Source organism: Sturnus vulgaris, chromosome 1 (assembly GCF_052056855.1).
Source record: "Sturnus vulgaris isolate bStuVul1 chromosome 1, bStuVul1.hap1, whole genome shotgun sequence".
Classification (NCBI taxonomy): Eukaryota; Metazoa; Chordata; class Aves; order Passeriformes; family Sturnidae; genus Sturnus; species Sturnus vulgaris.
Window position 1 is genome coordinate 147298730 of NC_142243.1, and position 18829 is coordinate 147317558.

An 18829-nucleotide genomic window follows, 5' to 3' on the forward strand; every position below is an offset into this window, starting at 1 on the left:
CAGCAAAATGTGCTGCTGTGCAGTTGGGACAGCCATCATTTCCTGCTCATCTTTACACAAGTGCACAAGAAGCTGCTACTCAGCAATCAAAATCCTTGTAAGTTGAAAAAAGTCACTTACAAATACTGCCAAATTAGTGTTTCAGTTACATGCACAATTTACATCAGTTTTATACTGAGATACAGTTTAGAGTTTGTGTTCCTTTGTGAATATGACATAACTACACAGACTCTGATTTCCAATTTTATTTAAACAGAACAGTCGGTCAGCACTATCTGGGAGAACAGTACTTAACTCAAATTTGCTTTGAGACAACAGGTTAGTAAAGCAAGGTCTTAAATAATGGCTACGGTGCAGAGACACGTCACATTTGGAACAGATTTCTGAAAGGATCAGAACTATAGCATTGGTTTGAAAGAACTCTGATCCTGGAAGGATGTCTTGCTTAACTTCTTGGTAGGACTTTTGCTTAACATGAAATGCAAATCAACAAAATCTTGGATCTTTAGGATATTCCACAACTGCCAGCTTTACATATGCCTACAGTTTCCCAAGCTACTTTCCCTGTCAGTACAGAGAATATATAAAGCATAATGAGCATGAATTAAACTCTAGCTTTCCTTGACAACATGTTATTGACTGCCTCTGATGGACTTCAGATTAGGCCAAACTGTTCATTATTTTTAGCTGGAAAAAAGTTCATTTCAATTCTCCTGGTTGAGAAGATTAAACTAAGTGTTTATGCAACTGCTGCATCTTTCCTAATAGTAAAGGCGGGCAAAAGCTACACAACAGATCAAAACAGTCACAAGTCCAAAAGTTAACTTGCTTTAAATTGTTTTTCTGATTCTGAACTACTCAACAGAACAAGATGAAAACAAGTAACTCAGACTATGAATGCATAATGCAAAATCAACACACATCACCAGATCAGAGAAACATCTCAAAACAGATTTTCCCAATGCATCACTTCCTGCCAAGAAGCAGAGAATGAGAATGGTTTGGGTTAGAACAGACTTCTAAAGGTCATCTAGTCCAACACCCTGCCATGGGCAGGGACGTCTTCAACTCAATCAGCTTGCTCAGACCTGGCCCTGAATGCTACCAGGGATGGGGCATTTACCACCTCCCTGGGCAACCTGTGCTGGTGTTTCATTATTCTCATTGCAAAACATTTCTTCCTTAGTCTAAATCTGGCCTCTTTTAATTTAAAGCCATGGCCTCTTTTGCTAGTGCAACAGGCTCATGTTGAAAGTCTGGCCCCATCTGTCTTACAAGTTCTCCTTGGGTACTAGAAGGTGCTCTAAGGTCTCCCCAGGGCCTTCTCTTCTCCAGGCTGAATGACCCCAGCTCTTTCCACTTGCTTTTAAAGAGAGTGCTTCATCACTCTGATTGTTTTTGTGGGCCCTTTCTGGACTCACTCCAACAGGTCCATGTCTTTGCTGTGCTGAGGACTCCTGAGCTGGACACAGCATTCCACATGACATCTCATGAGAGCAGAGCAGGGGGCAGAACCACCTCCCTTGACCTGCTGGTCCTGCTGTTGGGGACGCAGCCCAGGACATGCTGGCTCTGGGATGCAAGTGCACATTTATGGCTCATGTCGAGGTCATCCACCAACACCCCCAAGTCTTTCTCCTCAGGGCTGCCCTGAACCCCTCCATCCCCCAACCTGCACTGATACCAGGGCTTGCCTCTCAGCCCAGGTTCCAGACCTGGCACTTGTCATTGTTGAACCTCATGCTGCTCTGGACAGCAACATACTCGGACATCGTGCAGCTCTCCACATCCAAGCTATTGGGAACCCAGCAGGAGATCTTCCACTGCATGATGAGATGTACTGGATTGCTTCTTGGTCAGCCAGGATGGTCCAAGATATGTCCCCATGGGACTGGAACTGGCAGAGGCATCTCCCACTACAGCACTGGCTTGCTCTCACTGCCCAGAGCTGCTCACTGCTTTCTACAGCATCTCTGACACCTCCCACACTGACCTGAGTCTCAAGCAATTCAGTACCATGAGGACAGGACCCCAGGAGACGTGATGGGATGGAGAGACAGCTTGGTCACTGACCCAGCCTGGCAGGATAGAGAAGTGGGGGGGGGAAACATAAAACACCTTTCAAAAACCACAGAGGAAGTGCAGGGCTCCCTCAGTCAGCACTAGGGTGGGGGAATCAAACCCACAGCAGCGATAAGGTGGAGCTTGGGGGGCTGGGGGTGGGTAGGAAACTGGTGTCGTGGGAAGTTGGTTGTGTTATATTAAGTTCTTGCTGCACCTTTACTCTTCATTTTCTTATGTAGCATGCTGAACTACGCGTAGGCCATTAACGTCACAAAAAAAAGCAAAGCTACAAAAATAGCTACAAAAAGTCAATTTACACAATATTTAAAATACAAACAGGAGTCACTATAACTAAAATATCTGAGCTACATCTGCTAGCAGAAAAAGCCCACTCTTCATCCATCAAGTTCCGTTTTGTGCAGATCAGTATCAGCAATTAAGTTTTTATAGTATTCTCACAAAATAAAGAAAACACTACTGGCACAAAAAAAGTAACCACACAATAAACAGAGCACTACCTTTATACAGAATTGTAGAATTCCATACTAAATAAGACTAACAGGGTAAGTGCAGCTGTTTGAAAATTATAGTAGCTGTTAATCAACAAGTATTTTCTTCCTGCCCTTCTCTCCCCCCACTTTTAGCACTATTTGCCTCACACAAACTAAAGAGAGAGAATTTGTTTGTTTTCCATTCAGCAGGTTAATCTGTTTCTCCTGCTGTACACAGTAGCAAAAAAAAAAACCAATACTCCAACTGAAGCTTAACCCAGTCACAAAAAATTTGGATTTGCAGAGCAGAAATGCAAACAAGTTGACTGATGCCAGTATGTAGGTGATGGGGGCTTTGATTAGAGCCCCACATCAGCAGCTTTAGAAAATCACCTTCCACACTGAAAACTCATACATGCATTCAGCATTTTTTATAAATAAGACTACAGGAATGACATGAGATACTGACTTAGGACTATTTCAGAAACAGCTCTCAAGGTACAGGATTTTGTATCTAGTGGCCTTTAATAACAAAAGGTGATTGGCTTCCCTCACTCTCTATTCTTTGGTGTCAAAAAAATCTCACAATCAGTATCACAACCAGCACCACCACTAACTTTAAATACATTGATTTTCACCACTAATACAAGAATAAGTACAGACATGCTCCTATTTTTACAGAACTTATAAACTCAAGCATTACTTTAAGCTGAATATCCTCATTGTAACAGAAGATTTTTTTCTTGGAATATCCTCTTTGTCTCCATACTTGGCACAATCCTAAGACACAGAAAAGCCCTGAATTTTCTCTTTAAATGTTAAAGGACCTTGACACTGAGCACAAACTATTAACCATTACACTCATCAAGTGCTCACCTAGTTCAACAACAGGTATTTAGGGAAATATCCCTGAGACCACTTCAGAGGTAATTCAGAGACTGCTTGAATTACAAGTTACCCCTGCACATTTGATACGAACATCTTCAGCCTCTCCAAGTAATAGTGACAGCAAATGCCACAGCTCAATTAAGTACTGTGTGAGAGGAGGGGGCAAAAGAGACTGATTTATTTTACAGATATTGCCTGATAACTGGGTGCCAACTTCCAGTGCTGTGAAGAAAAGTTCCTGATCTTGTCAGCCTGTGCTATATCATTTATTTAATATACCTTTATCACATTGCCTTTCAATTTCCTTAAAATCAAGGTCTAAGGTATTTAGTTTAGTAAACTCCATTTACATTCTGAGATTTCCAATCACCTTACACATTAGCTTGGTCTATGACTAGCTTTTACAAAAAGCAGACATATATGTTAGCTTGCTAGCCAAGAAACTAGGTCAACCATTTACTGAAATCCATTCAGACTCAATCTCTGCAAACAAGCAGAAAAAGGCAGTGATGGTATGGTGGGGTTTGTCGGCTCATTGTTTGGCTCATCTGGACTCTTCAACCTTTACTAGAACACAAGGCTGATCTACAGAATCTTTAAGGAATTTCTTTAATCTATTCCTAAAGCCCAGGATGACTGTACTCTTTTAAATGGCACCTAAATAGATCATGAATCCAACACAGAGCCCACAAGGTTGCAGCTTTAACAAAGTCCATCTTCTGCCACCCACTCTCCTTCCATCTCTGCCTCCCTGAAGGTATCCCCTTTTTCACTTACCCTGTAGCTCAAATTGGAGCACAACAGACCAAAAGCAAGTATATACTGCAGAAGTCCTGGACCAGCCACCAACCAGGTCTCCGTCACCTCCCAGACTTTCATTCCTACTGCCAAAGCACTGGGAATCGCCACTGGCCTCAGCTGCCATGAGAAACTGCTTGTATGGCTGCACAAGCCTCTCCCCTGGCTCAGAGGTACCAGTTGTGATTTGTGCTGACTTTTTGGAGGGTTTTTTGGGTTTATTCTTGGTTTTTTACTTATTATTAAACTTTACTTCAGTACATTGCCCATCCCCCAGTCAGGGGAAAACAAAACCAGTTAGAGTAATGCCATGAAGAAGGCATCTTTCCTGGGACTACAGACTATATTAGAAGAATAGAATAAAGACATCTCCTGTTCCTTAGCTAGCACACTATTTTTACACAAAGACCATAAAACAAGAAGTTTAATATTTGTGACTGCCACTTTGGTTTCTAAATTTGTATTGAATATAAATTTATTTTGGAACAACAGATGACAGAAATAATCTCATTCACAGACCTCTTAAGTGACAAAATGATTAAAGGATCTATAAAAATGGAGAATCAATAGTATTACTATCCTCCTATCCATACTCTCTTGTTTGCACACCAGTGTCAGCAAACCTGAATCCACCACCTCCAACTCCCCTCTCATACCAGCAAGGACACATAGCATTTTGTTCCCACAACTGAAAAACATAGGGAAGGAAAAATGGGATTTGATACTCCTTTGGACTGAAATCATTTAAATGAGGGGGGTAGGTTACTTTTGCTGTAGTGACACGCAAGAAGTCATTACATGCAGTCTTTTCCATAAAGCCAGAACACTCACACTGCCATGCTCTCCCTGTCATGCACAGTACAGCAGTTCCACACTCATTTAGCAACAACACAGAGCCCTCTGCAAAGGTCTGTTGTAAGTTCAGAACAGGAGAGCAGCCTACATTTCATGCTTCCTTCCTTCTGCAAGGTTGAGTCACATCCTTAGAACTCCTTTTAGAAAGCTAAAAAACCATGGTAGAAGAAAAAAAAAACAACAACAACAAAAAAAACCCCTTTAACAGAAAAGCCTTGCATTCAGGGGAAGAAACAAAACTGTCAAAGGCCACAGTTCAATTCTTTGGCTCATCTTCTGCTGTGTCAGACAAGAGAACTGCACACCTTTTTTCCTGCTAGAAGCAAAACCTGATGATCTTCACAGCCAGACAACTTTGTCAAAGGATTTCCAAGATAAATGAAAGGCGTTAACATTTATGAGTGAATAATGCAGACAAATTCCTCATTTGGAATACAAATTACTCTACTTACTGCATTAAAAAAAACAAAACAAAAAACAAAACAAACCCAACCACCCTCACATGGGAGAAAGCAGACAGTTCAATTAGCTATAAAGGCAAAGCATTTTTACGCAGCAAGTTCCAAAGTATAAAATTAAGATCTGTATTTCTTTCCTTTGGTCTCTCTTGCACTTTAAATAAAATATTTTAAGTCATGACTGCCAGAGATGAAACAGTTCTTGCCTTACTTCCTCTGTTCTACCAACAGCAACACCACTGGGCTAACATGGGTAAGTTCACTGGTTAAAATTACTACAGGCCCACAAGTTGTTTGTTTGAAGCCTGGACCAGTTTCACAAGCCTGTTTTGTGTGGCCCAAGCAGTACACAGGCTGGGGCAGGCAGAACTGTGAACTTAAGTAAGTCCAAGCTTTAGATGACTACTTCTATTTATGCAATAGACAACTACAGTTCATTTCATCACACTGAAATAGAGGGACCTTTTCAAATCATATACCCTGCACACCTGTATGACCAGAACAATTAAGCAACTGGGATTAGAGCAGCTCACTCAAAAAAAAAAAAAAAAAATATCTCAGATCAGCTAGTATAGTTGTTTCTATTGCATACTCCACGTGTTGAATTCTGAAAAAAATATTTGCATATCCCAGAGTATTTCATGTCATGTGTTTAAATATATATTTTATATTGATGTATTATAAATGGTATGTTTACAGGTATTATGCAATAGAATATGCATTTCTATCCAAATCATCCAGTGAGTCAGAAGCTGGGCCATGAGATAAATGCAAATATAATAATTTTCTTATAAATATGATAAGCAGACAGAACTGATCTCTATTACCAGGCAAACAGACTAGATAACCCAGAGAAGAAAGGATGGAAATGTGTTAAGTCAAACATACTGACATTACTGTTTCAATCTTCGTATGTGCTGAAGTTTTCTATAAACACAGGTTAGACATATGTATATACATAAAAAACAATAGTAAGAGGTGCAAGTCTCATTAAGATTAGATAGTTCTGGGGCAGAACCTTCACAAGTGTTTTCCAAAATAATTTCTTTGAAGTGCAGCTAGCTATTAAAAGAACAATGCAGCATGTTTAAAAACCATGACCATACCATTTCTATTTAAAGATGAAATCAGTCCCACTTTGTAAGGTACAGAGAGTCAACTACTTGGCACAGGTACCATAGGCAAAGGAGGAACTAATCACTAAGTTTGCAGGCTGAGGACACGGCTTCTGTGTCAGAGCCAAACTTCGCCCACAGGCTTCTTTTCACAAGCAATCGATAAAGTTTGGACGGGGAAGGATATTGACTTCACCTATCTAAGAAAAAAATACTACCTTTTTCAAACTTGTTCAAGAAAAATGACAAAAACCAAGAGAGATTTTCAGAATTACTACCATATAACTAAGAAATGCATAAATGTATTGTAAAATCTCAGGCAGTAGATGCTGAATTCAGCTCTTCTCAAATGCTACTAGAAAAGTTTGAAATATTGACCTTGAAGATCAGTTTAACTGCAAAACTAAGTTTATTTTTTGGGGTTTTTTTTGGTTTTTTTTTTTCTGGAAGCACTACTTTGGAAAAGAGTAGTGTCTCATGGCTCCTCACAAAGAAGAAAAGTTTGCTCCTGCACTAAAAACTTTACCCAGACCTAAAAAGAGTATTTGTCAGAAATGCAAACCAGACTACTACAGTCTGCCCCAATTACAAGTACTGAGAAACCCTGAGAACCAGGACAAAGGAAGGAAAAAAACAAAATAAATAAATAAATAAATACAACAACAAAAAAAAAAAACCCCAAAAAAAAAAAAAAAAAAAAAAAAAAAAAAAAAAAAAAAAAAAAAAACCAAAACAAAACAAAAAAGAAGCCATGTCCTATTCAACAAGCCATCCCCAATTCCAAAGCACAGTTCAAAGAAAACCTCTCTGGACTCCTGGCCCGACTGGCCCTGCATTCAGACCTGAAAAAGGAAAGTTCAAACAATTTCCTTTTCAGGCAGTTCTAGTCTCAGCTTCACAGAGATGATTACAAATATTAATGATACTAAATGAAAGGAGTAGGATAACAACCAGATCTACTGTACTATTCAATTTGACTCTACTAGTAGCTCTTTTTAGTTAAAGTTTAGTCTAAACTTTCTGGCTTAGGAGCATTCAGAGGAAGCATAAAGCAGAGAAAAGCATGGCTGGTAAGAGCAAAAGAAAACACAAAGAATGCTATCTATGTCAGATATTTCCTGAAGTACATGCAAGAAGAGCCTTTTACGTAAGTGCTAAATAAAAGATGATAAGGAAGGACAGAGCAGTGAGAGCAAAACTATCTGAGCAGAGGTAAAACAAGAGCATGAATCCCACCTCCCAGTTACTTCTATTACAGCACTGCAGGCAGGACACAGCCTCCACATTTCCGCTACCAGCCAGTCCTGTAACAGCAGCCTCAGCAATTTATGAAGCAGAGCACAGCTGACAGCAGTGAGGCAGAGATGATGTTACACACAATAACCGCCTGAGAAGGCAGAAAATACTTTTACGAGGTGCCCTCCTTCAGTGAAGGGCAGCAGATGAAGTGTAGAAATTCATACCCTGCCTAAGGCAAGGGGAAAAAAGAATACCTTAAATAAACCAGCTTTAAATCGAGCAAAAAACTACACACAAGCATAAACGCTTCAAAGAATTAGGGTATTTATAAAGCCCTATGATGACTGCTCAGACATATCTAACAAGGCTTTCACTCACTGTCTTCAATTTTTTTCTGTCTCTGGACTTTCAAAAAGTTGTAGCATAAGACAGAACACTGTCCTTGAAAAGAGATACGCTGAAGTACCAACATAAAATAGCTTATCTTTCTTACGGTTAAGTTATGAAGAAATATCTTGAACTGTGAGATGAAATTTGTGCTTGTTTACAACACACGACAAAACCAAAACACTAATCCTTTTACAGAGAAAAACATTTTGCCAAGTATATACACTTGGTTGTTTTTTTGTTGGGCTCTCTTTTTTTAAACACTGATTCAGAACCAGGAAATAGACCACTTCTAAGCACAATTGTGCTTTTCATTTTAAAGAAGCGTTTTGTTTGACTTTCAACCTTTCTTTTAACATGCTAAAATACTAAGGCCAAAGATGACATGTTCTCTGAGGAAGTAAAAGCTATGTAACAGTGGAAGTTAAACACTAATTACTGGAACTTAGTAAGTGATTTTTAGTTCCCTCACTGAAGCTATGGCATATACATCAAAACCACAAAATTATGCTGAACCATTCTGGCAATGCTGTAAATTCAACACATTGTGAGAAATCGAACTTTACTGTACACAGCAGTTTTTATTTCCTGACAACTGTCAGCAACACACAGTGCCCTGATGAGGGAGTGTGTGCATGCCTGCCCCTGGCAGGGAGGACCTGCCCTCAACAGATGGAACACGAGCATAAGAAAAGGCTGTATCAAAACAGGGGCTTAAAAAAAAAAAATCACTGAAGTATTTTGACCAGCAATTAAAATATTAATTTCCTAAAAGTACATGTGGGTTCTACATCAGCTCAAATTTGCTTTGGATATAAACTGCCCTGCTTGAGTAGTGTCTTGAGACACAGTCCAGCTGAGTACCTGCACAGTGTGCAGACACACCAAGCACACGGGTGAACGTGTGGTGTTACAGATTTAAACACACACAAAAATCTATATGCACAGAGAGTAACCAAGATACAAACTATATCACCTTATTGCATTCCATCCTCTGGAAACAGATGGCTTTTGACTTGCTTTTTTTTATTAGGTTGGTTGTTTTTTTCCCCCTTTTTAAATGAAGTTTTATCATGACTCTACTTCCTTTTCTTTTTAATGCTGCTACTCCAGCTCTCTCCTGACTCACCCACACGTAGCTATGCTTCAGCATGTTGCAGTTCATGTTCTCTTATAAAGTGCCACTACAATTCTTATTTGAACTGAAGAGACTTGAATAAATCCACCCACAGAGGTAAAGGTGGGCAGAGCTGACAGATAACATAACTAAACACACAAAAAGCCTACATAAGGCCAGAAACAGCACCTGAGGTTCTAATTGTTTAAAATCTTTGTTTATGTGTCCTTTTCCACATTAAAGTGCCTTGGGTTTGAACACCAATGTTTGTCACATTCCCAATATCACATCAGAAGCCAGCTGTGCTTCTGAGAAACCCAGACTGACTCTTGAGATCAAAAGCACTCCCATGATCATTCCCTTCTCTAACTTAAGACTGAAGAGAGATTTCCTACCAATGAATGCCACACTTTCAAGAGACAGAAAATTTCCACCAAATTTATTCCATAGCAGAAGTATTTCTAGTTCTCCAAGCTGAAAAGCTGGTCAGCCAAATATTAACTGAACATAAGAAACATAGCAGGTCTGGTAAGAAAAGGCAAAACACCACAGCTCTACCAGGAGAGGCTACTGGTCTCCTCTTTATCTCTTTAACCAGGAATAAACACTTTTTCTGGGTTTTGGGGTTTTTTAAACTATATAGTTTTCTAATTTGAATAAACTTAATTCATAGTATTTTTCTTTAGAAAAGAAGCTTCCAAGAAAAACTGAGTGAGGAGCATGATTCAAAATAAAAATAAATTTTAAAAAAATTAAAAACCCACACACATAAACCATCAAAAAATCCCAAGAGGATAGCAAAAAGTTTTTTATTACTGCTTCCACTGACAGAAGAAACAGCAGCTTTTTATACCGCTTACCTTGGTTGATACTGTTTCATTTCTATAGAGAAACTCAAGAAGCCACAAGGGTCTCCAAAACAGAAAGAACCTATGGGTGCAGTGGTGACAGCAGGACAGAACTGTCTGTCAAATTAAACAGATAAGCTGAGCAACGTGGACAACTGAGAGACTCCCACTTGAAAAAGAAAAGAAACAGCTCATCCCTCCTTCCCTCACCATAAAGCAGAGAAAGGAAATCATTGCCCACAATTCTGTCAATAAGGCTGCAACAGCACTTCGACTTCTCCATAACATTTAAACACCAAGTAGGTGTCTCTTTACAGCATGTGCCAGTTTGGCCCTAAAGTGTGAATACAGTACAGAGAAGGAATGCATCAGTACCAAATGTTTAAAAGGGCTACTAACAACAGAGTATAAACTCTCCAGAGTCACACAATGCCGGAATTAACACTTCCTCATTTCTCTGAGCAAGCAACATAGTTACAAAGAAGAAACTAGAAACAACTTTGCCTTTTTGAATGGCTATGTTCTGCTGCTGCTATAACCAGCAGGACCTGGAACATTGCCTTGTTCTGATTCGATTAGGGCAGGTACATGCCCAAAGAGACTACAAACACAAGAAATAAGTGTGACGTTAGAATTCATTATTAAAAGGGAATCATGGTAAGACAAAAGTGGCAAGTTCTATGGGGATGTGGCTGCAATATGTAAAGCAGTCTAAAAAGAGTCAGGTTACAGTCATTTCTAACCATGCAAAGCTAACTGAACTTCTCTGTGCCTTCGCTCCTCCTGTAAGATAGGAAACAAACTACTTCCTCATCTCACTAGACCATTCTGATAATAAATAACTTTACAGAAAGCAGCACCAGGCTATCCGTGAGGAAATTAACTGCTTCTCTGGAGCAATCCAGCAAGGGCATGGCACAGTCTAAAGCAATGAATACTATTGAACATTCCGTTGACAGAACTAGCACCAGACACTTGGGGGAATGAAGCAAGGCACTAATGGAAGAAATGGACGTACTCACGGCTGCTTGCTTTCTGCAACTTCTGGACTTTTAAGCACTGCTTCACAAACAAACAGTATGAATTCTGAACCAGGAGATGAGCCCAGACAATTCATCCTCGTAGTTACGTAGCTCATGACCAGAATCAGAACCATTTTCTCACAACACAAATTTTTACCACTCGGAGATACATATTAAGCTAAAGTGGTGAAGACACATTGGCTACTAACGGCAATGGACAAAACTCTGTTTATTTCACTGTAGTCCCTTCCTTACAGATTTTCTAACTCTACTTTTATCATCTCAAGTTTCTCGTCCAACAGACCTATCTGCCTTCTTTACAAAATCCTAGCTTCTACCCTTACTACTCCTCTCCTCCTCCTCCTGCTCTTTTACAGATTTTCTTTGTCCAGCAAGTCCTCATTTTCCTTGATATCCCCAAGATGCTGGGTGAGAGGCAGCATCATTCCTATGCACTCCCTCAGTACTGAACCAATACTTTCCACACAGCCAAAGAGCTCACAACCCAACCTCTCTGCTAGTTTATCATCAACCTGGGAATAAGTCAGTCCCAGATTCTAATTAATATTCTTCCTTGCTTTCAACTCAAAGCAAGTTGTTCCTCCTCCGAGTTAATTGCCCTCTCTCCTCACCTCAGCTGTCCTCTCCATCCAAACCCATTTCTTCTTCCATGCTGCCTGCCTGGATACATGTTTATTGGAGCATGAGTTTTCATAGGACTGTAAGGGGGTCACACTGAGGCCCATTCTGGACCAGGGACAGGGAGAAAAGCAAAGCGAGAGGCATCAGCCCTGCAAAAACCCTCTGCTCTAAAGCAGAGAAACACCAGAGTTATTTGAAGACCTGTCAAATTTTAAGACTCCTGTTACAACATCTGTTCCCAAGCTTCACTTTTGACAGTTACTGAAGTAATTTGACTGAAATTCCTTTGAAAACCTGACACAATATTATCATCAATATTATGTCACACTCAAAATATTAGGTCTTAATCAATAGTCTCTTACACTGCCATTTACTAGACTCTACTGCCAGTCACACATAGAGTGAGTTTTCTACCGGGACACAATTCTACCCCATGTTTATTAAGAAGCCAGAGTTACAGAATAATGGTGAGCTTCCCCATAAAAACTTTGAACACTGATAAAATAGCAAACTTCAGAAGAGACAAGAAAACAACTTAGGCTTTGTTATACTAGTTGAAAGTTCTTGTAGGATTGCCATCCAAACTTCAGGGTAGGAGATATCAACTAGATTATGCTATTCTGTTACTTCTGCTAAGAAACTAATTCAGTTCTGAACTCCAAGATGCAAAGGTAAGCATTTACTATTTTAGTGCTTAGGAGAACACTACTTTAGTCAGTTGTACATGGGAACAAGCAAAGTAGCCATAGCAAAAAATGCCAAAACCATCATTACAATTCAATTGCGTGTTCAGCTGACAAATCCACATCTCCCCACACAGAAGGAGGAAATCTAAACTCCGAATCAATTAACTGCTTCCATAAGCAATCCTTACACAATGCTCTCTTGTCTGTATGATCTTCATTTATATAAAAGGTCAGCAATTTTATCTTTGAAATGAAGCCTCGTGAAGTCTAGTGGTTACTTATTTCACTTCCACCTTTGAAGGGAACAGTTTCAAGTAACCGTATGTCTCAGCACATAAAAGGTGCAAATACAACAAGAAATGAACTGCCTTTTCATGCCCAGAATGCACTTTGCCTAAGAATTTTCACTTTCAAGGACAGTAAACAGGAAGATTTTGTTTAAACAACAAAACCACCAAAATAAAAAGAAAAAAAAAAAAACAAAAAAAAAAAAACAAAAAAAAAAACCAAACAAAAAAAAAAAAAAAATCAAACAAAAAAAATAATAAAACTCCTCTAACCACAAAAAAACCCACCAAAAATAAAAAACAACCCTGTTATGAATGTAGTTCTTATTAATTCTTACAGCTTTGTTTTTTCCAGAATAACAGTGCTAGAATTCAGAAAACTGGTTTTGGTTTTTTTTTTATTCAGTAGAGGGTCAAACTGATTTGTACATCAGAGGCTGAAACAAACACCTTTCTTGTGGAATACAAAAAGGCAAGAAATCTGTTTCTGTGAGGATGTTACCCTCAACACTGCTATAATAAAAAGGAGAACGAGCCATCATCCAGTGCCACATCTGACTGGGAGAATACACAATTAGATATAACTTTTGAAGTTATTCAACTGCTACAGCCACTAGACACAGAAACGGGGCTTTCCAGTCACCTAATTTACAACTAGGCCTCCTAGGAACTCATCTATTACCTTGTGTAGTACACCAGAAAAAGTTACTCACGCTAATACTCCATTTAATTTAATCATCTAGTACTGAAGGAGAACTAGAATTGCCTCATGGCTGAATTTAAGAGTCTTTTGATCTACACCAGTTAAACAGAATTTGCTCACAGAACTGCCTCTTGGTACTGGGGAACATTTAAACCCTGTAGTCTGAAGTGAAAAGTGCTTTTAAAAATGTATCTAGGACAGTGTTCTGCTGCACTTCCTTATATATAAAGTGATTACCAATATAAGATTCTTTGTTTTTTGCCTGGTGGACACCAATTCCAGGTAAAGCATTTGCTGATGGAATCAGTCTCCCAGATAAACGTATTAACTGCCTACAGGATCAAGCTTTAGGTTTTGGTGTGGGTGGCAGACAGAAGGCCTATTTTGCAAGGCATGCTATTTTTGTAGCTACAGCCACACCAAACTGAATGCACTCAAATCTCACAAGGTAAGTTGTCCCAGACCCAGTCACACTGCTAGCACAGGGACCACCTGGGAATCCCAAGTGCTGTACATATAAGCCAGAAAATCAGTCCAACACTTAGTAATCAAGAACACAAACCATACAGCATTTTCACTGAACAGGAGGTAAAAGAACAAAAATATATCCTCCCATACAAACATTATTACAGAAAACTAGTTTTATACACTTGAAGATTGTACATAAGTACAATCTCTTCGTTCCAGAGATATTCAGTCCCCAGTTTTTCCCTACAGTCCCACAATGATTTCATGTAGTAGAAAAAAAATGGCAGGTTTGGTCAGTCAGATACCATTGCCCAAATGCAGCATCAGAACTTTAGGTTAGTGCAAAGAATGCAAACAACAGCCTTTCCCAAGACACACAAATTAGTCAATACTTTTCTAGATATTGAATCATAAAAATTATTTTTCTAGGTGCTGAAAAGCAATCCTAAAGAACATTCAAAGATAGTAAGTCTGGAACTAAAAATACTTTTACAAATCAATTACGTGGACAGCATTAACATAGTCAGAGTTAACTGGAAATAAATTACTAAATATTTTATCAATATCACCATATTCAATGGCGACAGTAAATGAAGAGGGCAGGATCAGCCCTTACCTCACAACCATGACTGTCCTACATCTATCCTAAAATTCAAATGATCATAAGTGAAAAGCCAAAAAATTAACCATTTCCCCTACACCTTTCAATTATGCTTTAACTGTAACTAGTTTCACTGTTTCCACAGTGAAGGTATTCTCTATACATCAGGCTTTCACGTGACAGAGAGGACAAAATGCCATTTCTAAAAAGCAGAATACAATTAAAACCACAGGGGATGGGGAACACAGGAGAAAGTGCTGCAGCTAAAAATACTTTCAGCTTTACCTAGTCAATTCTAAAACTGCTCATTGTTTGTTGTTGGTTTCTGTTAAGCTCTGCTGTTTATATGATTGCAACACATGTATCCCCAGTAAGCACCGGAACTGCAAATGTAAAACAGTGCCTATGTAAGAGACTATTACTCTCAGCAAATTTTAGATGGTTGGAAACACTCTGCCAGCTGCAGCAGCCAACTTGTGGCACTCGAGAGAACATTCCTGAATCACAGACAGGGGAAACTGAGGTGATTTTATAAGAGATCCTGAAATTAAAGTCAATCAAATAAGTCCCTGTCTTCATAAACATGAAGAGAAATGCAGATTTCTCTACATTGGGTAGAGGTGTTAGATTTTACATGATCGTAATGAAGAAAATACTGATACTCATAAGTAAAGTTTATATGGCCATAGATAAATAAAAAAGGAAAACTTAAGGAGTGTGCAAGAGCACCATCCATTTATTTAAAAGTGCTCTTAATATACATAAACAAATGGGAATAGAAAAGACATCAAACGGTACATACAAATGGCCCACATTAACAGCTGGAAAATTATTTGAAATAATTCTTACCCTGCCTAACTGATGCATGTATTTCAGGTGCCACAGCTAGTAAGCAGTGCCAATGCTTCAGGACCCCCAATGCTTAACTCTTTCCAATCCAAGCAGAGTTGCCTTCATATCCCCAGTCCCTGCAGTCTCATCACCTTTGAAGCTGTGTTGACAGACTGGAGGGATTCAGCTGGACCAAAATGACTACCAGCATGACCCTGTGCATCCTGGTTCTAAGCACAAGAGCTGGCACTGACATTCAAGCCTTGTGTGGATTCAGCATATATATTTACATGAGCTGCATGCCTTGCCTTTAGCACATTTGCTTGACAGCTGATAATCCATGAGATGCAATTTGACAACACTCAAAATATTTCAGCTTTGAAGATGTATTTTCAAACATTCTTACAATGAACACGTCTCATAAAATTGATCTGTAATGTACTTCAGGGTAGTTAACATTACCATAACAAAAAAAAGTCATTCTTCTCAACTTATGCCCATCTACATCAAGGACAGAAACTCCTGGTATAATTAAAGAGAACAAGCCTTTAGGTAGGATAGGCAAAGGTGACAAGCTTGACTTACAGTAGCGCCATCATTTCCTAAAAACCACCAACCAAATGAACTACAACAGCGACACACAAATCTGCTTAAAAAACAAATCCAACTCCTTGCACACAAGCTTTAATTTTGCCTGTCTCCACTACATCAAGATGTGCACTGGTTCCATCTATGCCCTCAGCTGGCAGGCAGGAACAAGAAAAAGGGGACTGCAGGCTATTTGTGTGTCTGTATTCTCCAAGATACACAGCAAGAGGAAAAAACATCTGCATTTCTGTTTACCATGCCAAAGCAGCTGCAGAAATCCAAAGTGGCCCCTACATATGCTTTTCCAAATGACAGAGACAATTGCTGTTACTTTATTACTCAATAATTCAGTAGTTTGCAATAGAATATTCCCCACCCTTCTGTCTCTTTACAGTATTAATTCCAAGAGTTTGGTAAGCACTGTTAAGAGGTCTGGTGACAGACCTTAAGGTGCCCCTCTAAGTATCTTTAGATTATTGTGTTTAATTAATTTAACAATTAATTATTTTGCAAATACATATAATTACTGATAGACATAACAGAAAATTGATTCTTTTTTTCTCTTTATCGAGAGATTAAGACTCACACATAACCCAAATAAAGGGACAGGATAGTTTTGTATGCAAGAAGAGAACTGGCTGACACCAGGTTGCCACAGCCAGTGTTGGAAGATTTCGCAGAAAGAGGCAGAGACTTTCAGAAGACATACTCTTCTATAATCTGTCCCCTCAGGTGGCCCCAGCTAAACTGCAAACAAGGAAGAAAATCTAGAGCACCTGATGACAAATGGAAGTTGCATAACAGATGGGATCAAATGCATTCCTTATTTTCATATAATCGTGGTATTTCTTGACAGGGATATTTTAAAACAGATCCCGGGATCACCTCTTTCCACAGCCCCTGCTCTCAGACAGCTAATATATGCAGTAACAAATCTGACAGTCTGACCGGGATAAAAAGCTATCTTCTCTCCTACTCAAAGCTTCTGTTTCAACAACAGAATACTCTCCCTGTGCCAGGCAAGAAACAATCCAACTTCATGTAACAGCAGTATCTTATTTATGTGGTTTAATATTTTGCTGTTAAGCTTGCCGCACAGAACCAAAGGTACATTCTGCAAAACAACACACCTTGCTGAACAAAGACATTTGTCGGGGGAAACCTTTTAAGTTTGAATCTATGTTCCAACCTTGACAAGTGTAATCTCAGGCTATTTACTGTCCAACACCCGAATCTGCCACAACCTACAACAGAAAATGCTGATTAACTAAAATCTGCATTTAAAGTCCAAGCAGTCAGAGCACAAAGAAAGAAGATTCTGTGTCAATGAGGGTGGGAGAGAATTTGAGCAAAAGAGACTTTGCAACTTCTACTACTAGAAACAGTAATAAGGAAGAATCCAGATTATCAGATTAATCTAGAAAATGTTTTACTGGTTTGAGGATAAACATCCATGCTAATGTACACTTTTACTTCCATATTATGTTACCAGAAGCTCAGAATGACATTTAAAATGTTAGTAACTCCACTATCACGGCAGTATGACAGCTGTCACACTGTTGCTGACTTTTGGATCCAGGATGCTGATGCTATGGAACAGATAAAGGAAAAAAACTTCAAAAACCTTCATAACACACAGTCTTTTGATTTCTTTGGGGTCTCAAATGTTTCTGTGAAGAAATTTCTTGTATTTTTTTTACCAAGTGAGATATGACACCAGATTAAAAAGTAACAAAAAATTAAGTTGCAGGCGTCCTTATTCTTGAATTACACGGGAGAAAATTATAATGCAATTAAAATTTGATTTTATCGGCTATATAATGAATAGGTTAGAAACAACATTCTCCTGTTACGGGCTCCAAATTCACCTTAGCCCCACCTGGAATTACAGCCCTAGCATCACAGCGCTGCACACAAACCTGCAGGATACACCCTAACCATGACAAATTTCCAACGATCCCCGTATTCCGCTTAACCCGCTGCACGTTCAGCCACACTCCGAAAGGCTGCAGATGTCCCTTCGGGGGCTCTCCCGCTCCCGTTATCCATTAACACTGTCACTCCATCCCACGGCACTACCTGCATCCCGGGGAGCCGCCCGCACACCAGACCCTGTGCCCACGACGGGGGGAAGGAGCCGCCGGGGAAGCCCGGGGCAGGGCGGCCGGTCCCCGCTGACCCGCGTGGTTCCCCCGGCGAGGGAGCAGCGGCCGGCGCTTCCCCCGCGCCCCGGGGCCCCTCCTGGGCGTGCGGGGGGAAGCGGCGGCGGGACGGGAGAAGTTGCGAAGCGCTGGGGGAGCGGGGACAGCAACAGCTGGAGCCGGGCGGGGAACGGGGGCCCCACGGGAATGGAGCGGGGGTCGCGCCGCCGGCCCCGAGGGAAGGCGGGGATGCAGCGGCGAGCGCCCCGCCCGGCCCCTCCCGCCCTCCGCGCCGTCGGCACTCACCGAGCCGCCCCGCGCGCGGCGATGCGGGACCGGGATCCGGAGCGGGAGCGGGACCGGGAGCGGAGCCGGAGCCGCCGCCTCCCCCGCTCGGCCGGAGCAGCGACGGAGCGGCGCGCGCGGGCGGCGGGAGCGCGCCGGGAGCGCGCGCGAACGGCGGGAGCGCGCGCGGGGAGGGGGGAGCGGGGGGGAGCGGCCGCACAGCACCGCGGGCACCGGCCGTGCGGGCGGGCGTGCGCTGACCCGGATGTACCGGGGGGCGGCCAGCAGCAGGTGACTGCGCAAGCGCGCCCGGCC

The 18829-nt window shown here is 40.7% G+C and overlaps 1 protein-coding gene across 6 annotated transcripts in view; it reads right to left on the reverse strand.

The window, feature by feature from the left end:
- The window catches only part of CYRIB (CYFIP related Rac1 interactor B), a 96978-nt gene that overhangs the window by 57095 nt on the left and 21054 nt on the right, over window positions 1-18829 (reverse strand). Inside the window, exon 1 of one of the 6 annotated variants that reach the window (XM_088179293.1) lies at window positions 18536-18812. The exons of 3 other annotated variants lie outside the window; for them this stretch is intronic. The gene's annotated coding sequence lies outside the window, so the exon portion shown is untranslated. Of the gene's footprint in view, window positions 1-18535; window positions 18813-18829 lie in introns of those variants that run through there. 2 more of the 6 variants (XM_014882123.2, XM_014882125.2) reach the window with 2 other exon arrangements.